Source organism: Hippopotamus amphibius, chromosome X (assembly GCF_030028045.1).
Source record: "Hippopotamus amphibius kiboko isolate mHipAmp2 chromosome X, mHipAmp2.hap2, whole genome shotgun sequence".
Classification (NCBI taxonomy): Eukaryota; Metazoa; Chordata; class Mammalia; order Artiodactyla; family Hippopotamidae; genus Hippopotamus; species Hippopotamus amphibius.
This window is the reverse complement of record NC_080203.1, coordinates 113906811-113918060: the sequence shown is the minus strand read 5'-3', so window position 1 is coordinate 113918060 and position 11250 is coordinate 113906811. Positions and strand designations below refer to the sequence as shown.

At 42.8% G+C, this 11250-nt stretch overlaps 1 pseudogene; it reads left to right on the top strand.

Annotated features, from left to right (window-relative positions):
• Positions 1–9338: 9338 nt before the first annotated feature.
• On the top strand, positions 9339–10422 carry LOC130841571 (melanoma-associated antigen B5-like; annotated as a pseudogene).
• The last annotated feature ends 828 nt before the right edge of the window (positions 10423–11250 follow it).

Sequence of the window (11250 nt, the reverse complement as noted above, 5' to 3'; positions counted from 1 at the left end):
TCTCATCTGACAATGCTTCCCACATAATTTAACATAACAAATACTCCTAATTAGTTTAATCTCTCTTTTTATAAGGAGAGAGAACAAATCTTTGAGATACTTCAGGGGCCCTCTGAAATAACACATATCTCAAAGTTAGTTCTAAGTCAAAAAGACTTCATATAGAATTTGATTTGCGGAAAGTTTGTCAAAAATATCAAAGAGGCTTTAAAACACTTAGTCAAATAGGTCACTGTGAAACAATGCTTATTTATTCATTTAACCAAAATAACAAAGACTTCATAGGCAAATAGAGAAGGTTATATGGTTCTGAGCAAAATTTAGCTCTTTTAACATCCAGAGGACTAGGTTTACTTAAGCAATCAAAGACCTGATAAAGATAAGAAAAGACACTATATATATATTTTTGGTCAGATTCCTTCAAGGTAAAGAAAAACTTTCCATAATCTCTTCTTATCAAGAGCAGACCAATAGAAAACAAAAGAAAAAAAAAAAAACTCTGTCCTTTTAGCAGAGATAAAACCAAATTCCAATTTTATATCAGTTTACTTTTGATACTTAAACTCATTTACTTAATTTAACAGATTCCAAAATCTATTTAGTCCTAACCACACATAAAATTCCTTTCCAAAGATTCCTTTTTTTCACAAAACTTACAATTTTCTCTGTCCATTTTAGTTTGTGCCTTGTTTCCTTTCTCATTTAGAAACAACCAGCCTTACGGAAAATCACTTTCTTTTTCCTTAACAAAAACATCTCCACACCCTACAACTTTTCTTACCCCAAAACACATCCTACTTCTATTGTTATATCTGGCAGTTTTAACCACATATATTAACTAGAATTCTTAATCCTTTGAAACCTTAATTTTTTAGTGAAAATAAAGAAGTAAACAATTCTGAACTGTATTAACATTTCGTGGCTCGGCAAACAAAAATGCATGTTATAATTTCTAGAAATATATGTTACTTTATAGAATAATCTTTCAATAAAGCATAAGGTGTATTTATTAATAAACCCAAGCATACTTAGTCTCTGTAGTGAGGTAAAAAATACGCAAACTTAGACTTGTTCAGCAATTAATGTTTTAGTGTTTTAGCTTATTTGGAAATAACTAGACACTCAATGAATTCTCATCATTTAATTTAACTTAGCAAAGCTCTGAGAGTATAAATTGGCAAAGAGATTTAGGAAACTACTGAAGTAGACATATCACAAAACAATTATTGTTAAAAAGTTCACCTAAAAACTCTTATCTCATTTACATCGATTTAATTCTTTTGTTCTTTAATAATCATAATTAGATTACTCATGAACATTTCATGAGTCATTAGAGCATTTAGTCATTATCTTAAGGTTATCTTTGTCTGTTTTGTTTGTTTCTTTTCTGACAAACACTGCAACAGAGACATTAGCTAGTAAACCCAGTAGAACAAAAATCGTTCATCTGCGTTATATTTCATGTTAACTCTGCAGATATACCTGTATTAATTAAACCAACAAGCTTAAAATTAGCTTTTACAATATTTACTAAAGATTATTCGAGATCATGTGAACATGAAAAACATTTGGGTTAGTTTTTATTACATTTTTAAGAATTTTTATATAAGCACTAGTTTGCTTAAGCCAGTCAAATAGAGCTCTTTTACAAATTACGATTTTGGCAACATAATCTGGAGGTAGAAAGATACCATATTTATAATGTATACATATAGACATATAGACAGACACAACCAGAGATCTCATAGCTCTCATTTTCAAACTTTAGTCATGAATCGGGTATAATACAAAACTCATTAGTTTATACATAACAGTTGGAATTAATTAACCGTACTCATTCAGATGGCTAAAGTCTTTTTTTATTTGTGGAGAAGACTTTTAAGACATGTATTTGCCCTTGACAAGCAATTCTAAGGAGACTGTTCAGCCAAGAGAGTCTTTTAGCGGTTTGTGTTTAAAGAGGTCCCTTTCCTTTTCCTTTTTCTTTTTTTTTTTTTAAGTTCTACAGTCAGCTAATCCAGGCTCAGTCTCAGGCAATGTGGGCTATGTTAACATTTGAAAGACACAACAGGATTTATAACTTTAAGGGGCAGAGAAAAAATGTAGGTTTTCTCCTAGGAGTTTTGGAGTATATTTGTCTATTATCATAAGTCTTTGAGTAATCACTATTAATTTTTTTTCTTAAGTAAAAGACAATTTTACTCTAATATCCTGATCATTTATAATATCTACAAGCATTTTAAGAGGAATGGGTGAGGCCTTGGGACTGGTAAAGTTAGGTGAGCTTTGAATTTGCTTCTAAAATTGTATTTCTGATTTTATATAGATTTATGAGATAAAGACAGTTGTTTCTATTAGCCCTTGAATATTGGACTCCAGCTGACTTGTTCCCAGATTATGTGTAGGAGGTCCTGGAAAACTGCTGAGGAAACAGGGTGATTTTTAAGAAGGGGAATTTATAATGGATTTTTGTGTTTTGTTTGTTTTTGTTTTTTAAATTGATTAATTAATTTACTTATTTATTGGCTGCTGCGTTGGGTCTTCACTGCTGTATGCGGGCTTTCTCTAGTTGTGGCAAGTGGGGGCTCCTCTTCATTGTGGTGTGCGGGCTTCTCATTGCGGTGGCTTCTCTTGTTGTAGAGCATGGGCTCTAAGCATGTGGGCTTCAGTATTTGTGGCACACGGGCTCAATAGCTGTGGCTCACAGACTAGAGCACAGGCTCAGTAGTTGTTGCACGGGCTTAGTTGCTCCGCAGCATGTGGGATCTTCCTGGACCAGGGATAGAACCTGTGTCCCCAGCATTGGCAAGATTCTTAACCACTGCGCCACCAGGGAAGTCCCAGATTTTTGTTTTAATTACTTTCATCATAATGAGGAACTTCTATCTATCTATCTATCTATCTCATTTATGGCTGCTTTGGGTCTTCGTTGCTGCACTCAGGCTTTCTGTAGTTGTGGTGGGCAGGGGCTACTCTTCGTTGTGCATGGGCTTCCGGTGGCTTCTCTTGTTGCAGAGGACAGGCTCTAGGCATGCGGGCATCAGTAGTTGTGGCACATGGGCTCAGCAGTTGTGGCACATGGGCTTAGTTGCTCCAAGACATATGGGATCTTCCCAGACCTGGAATCGGACCTGTGTCCCCTGCACCAGCAGGCGGATTCTTAACAACTGCACCACCAGGGAAGTCCCAGGAATTTCTTAAGGGCAGTCATTATAATTTTTTTCCTCTCAGTTTGATCCTCCCATAAGTACCAATATGACAGATGTTTTAATTTTAATTTTTTGATTTTTTTAATTAAAAAAAATTTTTTAATTTTTTAATTTTTTATTTTATTTTTTTAATTTTTTAATTTTTAAATTAAAAAAATATTTTTTGGCTGTGTTGTGTCTTCATTGCTATGCACGGACTTTTCTCTAGTTGTGCTGAGTGGGGGCTACTCTTCGTTGTGGTGTGTAGCCTTCTCACTGAGGTGGCTTCTCTTGTTGCAGAGCACGGGCTCTAAGCACGAGGGCTTTAGTAGTTGTGGCGTGTGTGCTCAGTAGTCATGGCTCACAGGCTCTAGAGCGCAGGTTGAGTAGCTGTGGTGCACGGGCTTAGTTGCTCCTCAGCACGTGGGATCTTCCTAGACCAGGCATCAAACCCATGTCCCCTGCATTGGCAGGTGGATTCTTAACCACTGTGCCACCAGGGAAGTCCCCATGAAAGATGTTTATGATGAGAGCACTCACAAAAGTTGTTCCTTTTAAATAGAGCCAATTTAAAGGATCCATCATCTGTCCATTGGAGAGTAGGATCTTATATTAACTTCAAATAGCAACTCAAACCAATAAGCTTTTTTTATCATTGCTCAACCAAAGATGTAAGAGATGTATCACAAAAGAGTATTTAGCCCTCACAAGATCCAAAAAGTTCATGCCCAGAATTAGTCTAAAAAAGTAAAAGCTCTTTATTGCTACAGGTGGCACGAATGGTGTAGTGAAAACAATGTCTCTAGTGTTCCACAGAAATGCAGGGCGCTCCAGGCATAAACCCACTATTTATGGCACCAGGCAGGCACTACTGGAATGGGGCTTTTCCAGTACTAACAAGCAACAAAAATTGAAACGACAAATGCCCCTTATGGACCAGGATGCCTTCTGACAAATTCCCCTGAGAGCTGGCACAACCAGACAAAGAGAGTGCTGCTGGTGACTTCATGTCTTGGAACCCCAGTCTATTCAACTAGCCACCAGATACAACCCAGTAAATGTACCTTCTGGATGACAGAGACCAAGAGAATATTCTCACTGGACAAAATGCCAAGGTCTCGAGACATAAAAGAGGAGGGAAGGTAAACCCTACCTGCTTTTTACAAAGAGGAACCATAGCAGAGTTTGTCTAAAAAGACACAGGTCTGGTGAGAGCTGCTAACTCACCGATCTGTGAGGCTGGCTTGAACAGCAGGCTTATAAGGGCCTAAGCCTGCTGTACTGCCCTATGGTTCTTTCTCCTTATGACAAATGACACAACAGACAGAGACAAAGTAAAACAGTGACCAAGTATGAGAAGAAAAGAGTCCTCAAGTTTCCCTAAGTCCAAGGAACTAGCTACACAAATATTTTCTCCTGCTAACCTAAACTGAGAGAGAAAAAAAGGGACCCTCGCTACTTTCCCTTCCATCAGAACTTGAAGGCAGAGATCTGGGAGGCTGACATGGTAAGAAATCTTACCTTCTGCAGCCTTTGTCAGTTGCCCCAGGATCTCTCAACTGCAGCAGCCTCAGGATGGGAAGCTTCTGGCTGGCTTGCCAACTGTCAGGGAGGGGGAAATGTATCCCTCTATGCCTCTTGACTTCTTGTGATTGGACTAATAACAAAATTGACACAAGACAGATTAATAGGAGAAAAAGAAACAAATTGTAATTCATGTGCATGGAGGTTTCTTAGAAATGTGATGTAAGTAGGCAGCTTTCATATTTTTTAGACAAAGAAACAAAGTTTTGAGGAATGGACAGGACTAATAAACTTAGTTTTGAGTGCTCAATTAGTGAAGAATCTAAACAGAATTTGGGCTTGGGGTAGTAAATTAAAGAAGTAATGAGGTTTCTTTATATAGGCTTCTCTGTCTGAATTCCCTATTTCTGGCTATAAGGGTATCCTTCTACCTCCAGATGCAGGGAGCACATCTTTCACATGAGAGATTTATTTCCTGCTTTCAGTGAGACATAAAGGAGAATCAGAGTGTCCCTCCTGCGCTGGCCATGTCTTAAGTAACCTTAATACAAGATAATCAATATGCCACTGTGGCGTATTTTGGGGCAGCCTGCCTTGAGCCCCAACAGGTGAGATGCACAGGAGCCACTCTGTTGACAGTTCCTGCCTTGAACTGGTAGAGCCAGATCCCAATGCACTAAAAGAGGATTTTAATTAGGTTATCTTGAGTATAATTTGGCAAATTCTAAAAGAGGGCTAGATCTTGGTGGGGAAGAAACAAAAATGGACATGGTTTAGATAGAAGGGCAGCCAGAAAGGACTGAAAGAGTCAGTGCGTGACAAAATTCTAGGAGCTGAGTTGCATCCAGGTGGGGGAAAAAAAGAAAGCTCCACACCAAAGTCAAATAATAAATGCTCTAATGTGGAAAAGATACTTAATTTTACTTGCTAAAGCAAATTTTTGACTGATTTGGTATTGTTCTCTCTGAGAGCATTGCATTTTCTCTGACATTTGCTGGATTTAAGAAAACATTCCTACATAGGTGATAATGTCTAGGTAAGAATATTAACTGCCATTCATGAAACACCCAATATTTGCCTGTCATTTTGGTGGGTGCTTTATACATAATACATACATTCCCACAGTCATACAAAATAGGGTTTATCAAGTTCAGTTGGCAAATGAAGAACTTGCAATATCCTTATGTTTATAAGGTGGTAAGTGACACAGCTAGACTAGACTCTTGGTCTGAATCTCTCTAGGGTACACACTGTTCCACCACTCCCACCCTGAAGCTGACCCTGTGTATATTTACTTTTCTTCTCACTACTCCATGATATATCTTAAGTGTTTGAAGGGGAAAAAAAAAGTTTGTGCCCAAAGTACTGAATTGGAATACATAGCCAGGGCAATAAGAAAACCAAAATAAACGAGGGGTATGAATAATGAAAGGAAGGATATATTATCTGATAACAATATGATCATCTCTCTATGCAGTGTCAGTTAACCTTGAAAGATGGGGTCTCAAAATTATCAGGTTCAGCCCATTTCCTGTATACATAAGTCTTGTAGAACAGAAGTTACATTAGAAGCCAAATCTGGGTGGTAGAGAGAAGAAATAAATCAGCGTGGTTTTTGTTTTCTCTCTGAAAGCTCACCTCCTATCTGAGTCCTCTACCTTGCTCTTCAGCTTCCCCATCTCACATCATTCCTGGGACACAGACCCGTTGTCCATAAGATTTACAGTGGAGAGAGTGAGTACTCAAGAGTTTGCGGGGATGGGGCATTTCCCAGGAAACCATTCATTAAAGAGACAGGAGCTGAGCCGAGGACCCAGATGAATGACAACTGAGAACGCCACCCAATAATAAAGGGAGTCTTGCAGAGACTTCCCCTCGCCTGCCCTTAGATTTCTGCCATCAGCCAGCTTCCTGCAAGAAAGCTCTCAAGGAGGTAAGGACCTTGTTGTAAAGGACAGTGGCAAAGGGAAATGCCCAAGGTCCTTAAAGGAGTGTAATTGAGAATCTTGTGTGAAACTGAGGGCGCCCTCTACCTCAGAACAGAGGGGGCGCCTGAGATAGAAGTCCTGTTGGTGGTGAGGTGAAGGGTGGCGCTCACTTCCTCCTGGGGGGCCTGAGGAAGGTGAGAGACTTTGCCTCAGGCTGCGAGCGGCCTCAGGCGTGAGGAGTTCCAGGCTCTAGCAGCAAGCGGGTCAGGTGAGGACCCAGAATGAAGAACCGGAGACATGCCCTGCCCATCCCCCACCCCCGTGCCTTTGCCTCCCCCCGAAAGCCCCGCCCCTCTTCTCAGTCCCAGGAGATCTTGCGCACATCGGTCAGGCTGAGGCAGATTTCGGCCCAGAGGCTCTCAGGGAGGTGAGGGCCTTGGCTTACGTGGGCGGCCCCAGTTCAGCACAGGGAGGAGAAGACCCTAATAGGAGTCTGGGTGAGGAAACTTCGGTGGAAGGTCCCAACGAGGCCCTGCTTGCCGCTCTCAGAGGACCCGAGCATTGCGGTCGGGTGGAGGCGAGCCTTCCTTTCCTACTGGATAGATCAGGAAGCTGAGGGCCTTACCCTGAAGGAATTCAAGGAGGGAACTCTGAGTTCTGAGGAGTCAGGTCTGAGGGGACCTCAACCCCAGAACAGTGAGGTGGCACAGAACTTGTGGCTTCCGTCAAGCCTGGGAAGCCCCGGGCAGGACTGTCGGGCTTACTGCTAAGAGGAGGGTCTCAGGGATGTGAGAGCTTTGGATTGAGGGGAGGGGCCTCAAGTTAGCAGAGGAAGGCATCCCAGGTGTGGCCGGGAGTCAGGAAAAGGACCCTCTGTGAGGACTGAGGGAATTCCCGCCCTCCTGGCAGCCTGGGCTGCTGTGCAACTGGTGATGTGATGACCGACACTCATTTTCTCCTGTGGTATCACCGGGAGGGAAGGGTGAGGGGATGCAGGGAAGCAGGGGATGGCGGAGGCCGGGGGTGGGGGTGCGGGGGTGGGGGGCGGGAAGGCTGAGGGTGGTGGGGAGGTGGGAGGTGGGGTGAGAGATTTTGTTTATAAGGGATAGTTTATCCCCCACAGTAGGATTTCCAGATCTTTCCAGGAATTATCTGAGGGGAACACCCACAACTAGGGTACAAGAGAATCCATTCCCTAGTCTCAGCCTTGGAGACCACTGGCAGATGGGGGAACCCTCATATCCTCCTGGGGGGTGTGTCTCAGAAGTTGGCAGGAAGAGAGAAGTCCCAGACTATGCCAAGGGTCAAAGGAAGGGAAGGATGGAGGGGACCACCAATAATTGCATACATAAAAAAATCTAGGCCCCACCTTCTCATTCAGAACTTGAAGGCTCAGGGCAGGGCTGTAAGGCTGAGGCTCGCCCTCACTTATTTACATCAAATGTAAGAGAGAAGAGTATGAGGTTAGTATGAAATTGCAACCACCAGTCAACAGAGGGGAGGTGTGCTAGGTACTACCTGGAGACCAGGTGGGCATCCTGAATGACAACTGAGGACCCAAGCAGCCCATGGCAGAGAGGGCTCCACGTAGCTCTCAGTTGGGTGAACCCTGACAGAGAGAAGGACTAAGGAACCCCTTCACTTCCTCATCTGGGGTCTCAGGGAAGTGCTGGCTGGCTTTGGTTTGAGGTATCAACTTCAAAGCATCAGAACAGAGGGGGCCCTGAGTATGGAGAACAGTGTGGAGGTTCCTTGAAAAACTAAAAATAGAGTTATACCATATGATCCAGCAATCCCACTACTGGGTATATACCTAGAGAACACCATAATTCAAAAAGACACATGCACCCCAATGTTCATGGCAGCACTATTTACAATAGCCAGGACATGGAAGCAACCTAAATGCCCATCGACAGATGGATGGATAAAGAAGATGTGGTACATATATACAGTGGGATATTACTCAGCTGTAAAAAGGAATGAAATTGGGACATTTGTAGAGACATGGATGGACCTAGAGACTGTCATACAGAGTGACGTGAGTCAGAAAAACAAATATCGTATATTAACACCTATATGTGGACTATAGAAAAATGGTACACATCAACCTGTTTGCAAGGCAGAAATAGAGACCCAGATGTAGAGAACAAACATATGGACACCAAGTGGGGAAAGCGCGGGGGAGTGGGATGAATTGGGAGATTGGGATTGCCATATATACATTACTAATAAGAAAAAAAAATCAAATTGTACACTTCAAATATATGCAGTTTATTGTATGTCAATTGTATCTCAATAAAAGTTCTTAGAGAGAAGAAAAAAAAAAGAATAGAGGGGGCCCTGGACTGCCAACAGTTGACATGATGATCCTGACTGTAACAGAGAAGACCCTCGCACCACAGAACAGAGGCTCCCTACTGGCAGCCCCTGCTGTTACCCCAGTATACCCCAGGCAGAGCTGGCAGGCTGCAGTCCAAGGTTCTAACATCCTCTACAGGGTTTTCAGGGGACAGGTTAACCAAAACAGAAGCTTTGAGGGGTCCTACAGCAGTGCCCTCAAGGAAACCTGCAGAGGCAGCCTTGGTTAAAGCCAAGGTGGAATCTCCCTGCTGAAGGTGCTTAAAGCATCTTATTCTCCTTCCTCCAGGTGTCCACATCTTCTGACCTCCTGTCTATACTCCTTCCTGCTGCCCCGACCATGCCTGGGAGGCAGAGGATTAAGGCCCATGCCAGTGATAAACACCACCGGGCCCGAGGTGAGAGACAGAGTTGTGGGGGTGCTCAGGCCATAGCAGCAGCAGAAGAGGAGTCCACTACCTCCTACGGTTCTTGGTGTGAAGGCATTACCCAGAGTCTGCCTGCTGCTGAGTCACGGAGCACTTCCCAGGAGCCTCAAAGAGCACCAACCACCACCACTACTTATGTAGGCATTTCTTACACTACATCTGATGAGGCTTCCAATGGCCAACATGAGTATTGGGCAAGTGCCCATGAGGTCCCAACCGTCACTGAGACCTCAGGAACTGACTGTTTAACCAAGAAGGCTATGTTGTTGGAGCGGTTCCTTTTGTACAAGTATAAAATGAAGCAGCGCATTTTGAAGGAAGATATGCTGAAGATTATCTACCAAAGCCACGACGACCGATTTGCTGAGATTCTCAAGAGAGCCTCTGAGCGCATTGAGGTAGTCTTTGCAGTAGATGTGATGGAAGTCGACTCAGCTCCTCAGTGCTATGATCTTGTCAGCAAATTGAAGCTCCCCAACAAAGGGAGGGTGCGTGCTGGAAGGGGGTTACCCAAGACCGGTCTCCTGATGAATATCCTGGGTATGATCTTCATGAAGGGCAACTGTGCCACTGAGGAAGATATCTGGAGACTCCTGAGTACGATGCAAGTATATGCTGGGAGGAAGCACTTCATCTATGGGGAGCCCAGGAAGCTCATCACCAAAGATTTCGTGAAGCTCAAGTACCTGGAGTACCGCCAGGTGCCCAACAGTGATCCTCCACGCTTTGAGTTCCTGTGGGGCCCAAAAGCACATAGTGAAACCAGCAAGATGAAAGTCTTGGAATTTTTGGCAAAGGTCCATGAGACGGTTCCCAGTGCCTTCCCATCTTGTTACGAGGAAGCTTTGCGAGATGAAGAAGAGAAAGCCCGAGCCATGGATGCAGCCAGGCTGACCCTACTGCCAAGTCAACGCACCTTCCAGGGCCATGCCCAGCAATATCTTCCCACCCCTACTGAAGTTTCAGGGTTTTTATCTCCCAGACAAGAAAGTATAACATCACAATAGGGATCATATTCTCGGAAATGTGAAATATTCCTATAGTAAAATAGTTACGATAATGGAATAGAAAAAAAGTAAAACATGATCAATCTTAGTTTTCCTTGTTCCTTTTAGTCTTTAGCTTTGTAAAAGTAATTGATTTATACTCAGTTTCTTAGCTGCTTCTTTTTCTTCAAGAAAAAATTAAATCAATAAATTAGACTTTGTGTTTACTGGCTCTTTTATTCACCAAACGTTGAGTATCTGCACTTTGAAAGCTTCAGTGCTAGTACTGGAGATGCTAAGATAAAGACAATCCAGCCTCTACTCATAGAATTTGAGAGTCTATGAGCTGCACTCGTATGAGTAAGATACTGAAATATTCTCTATGACCTATAGGTAAAGTAAAAAGAATGGGTGAGGAGGAGGGTGTTCCTTATGATAGCAGTTAAGTGTAAATTTCCTGAGCAAGGCAGTTTGGGACTTTAGTAAACTGCAAGTCCTCTGTGGGAGGTAATTTTCATTTCCATTGTTTGGTGGGTTACTTGAGGTCCTGGAAGTCGTGAGTAGAGGACAGACCCTTCAATAGTATGCTTCAGAGTGGACAGAAAAAACCCTGTGTTAGTCTGCTCAGGCTGCTATAACTACACCATAGACTGGGTGGCTTAAACAACAGACATTTATTTTTCACAGCTACAGAAGTTGGGAAGTTCATAATCAATGTGCCAGTGGATTCTGTTCCTGGTGAGAGCTCTCTTTCTGGTTTGCAGACAGCTACCTTCTCTCTGTCCTCACATGGCAGAGAGAGAGTTCTGGTCTCGCTTGCTCTTCTTCTAAGACCTCT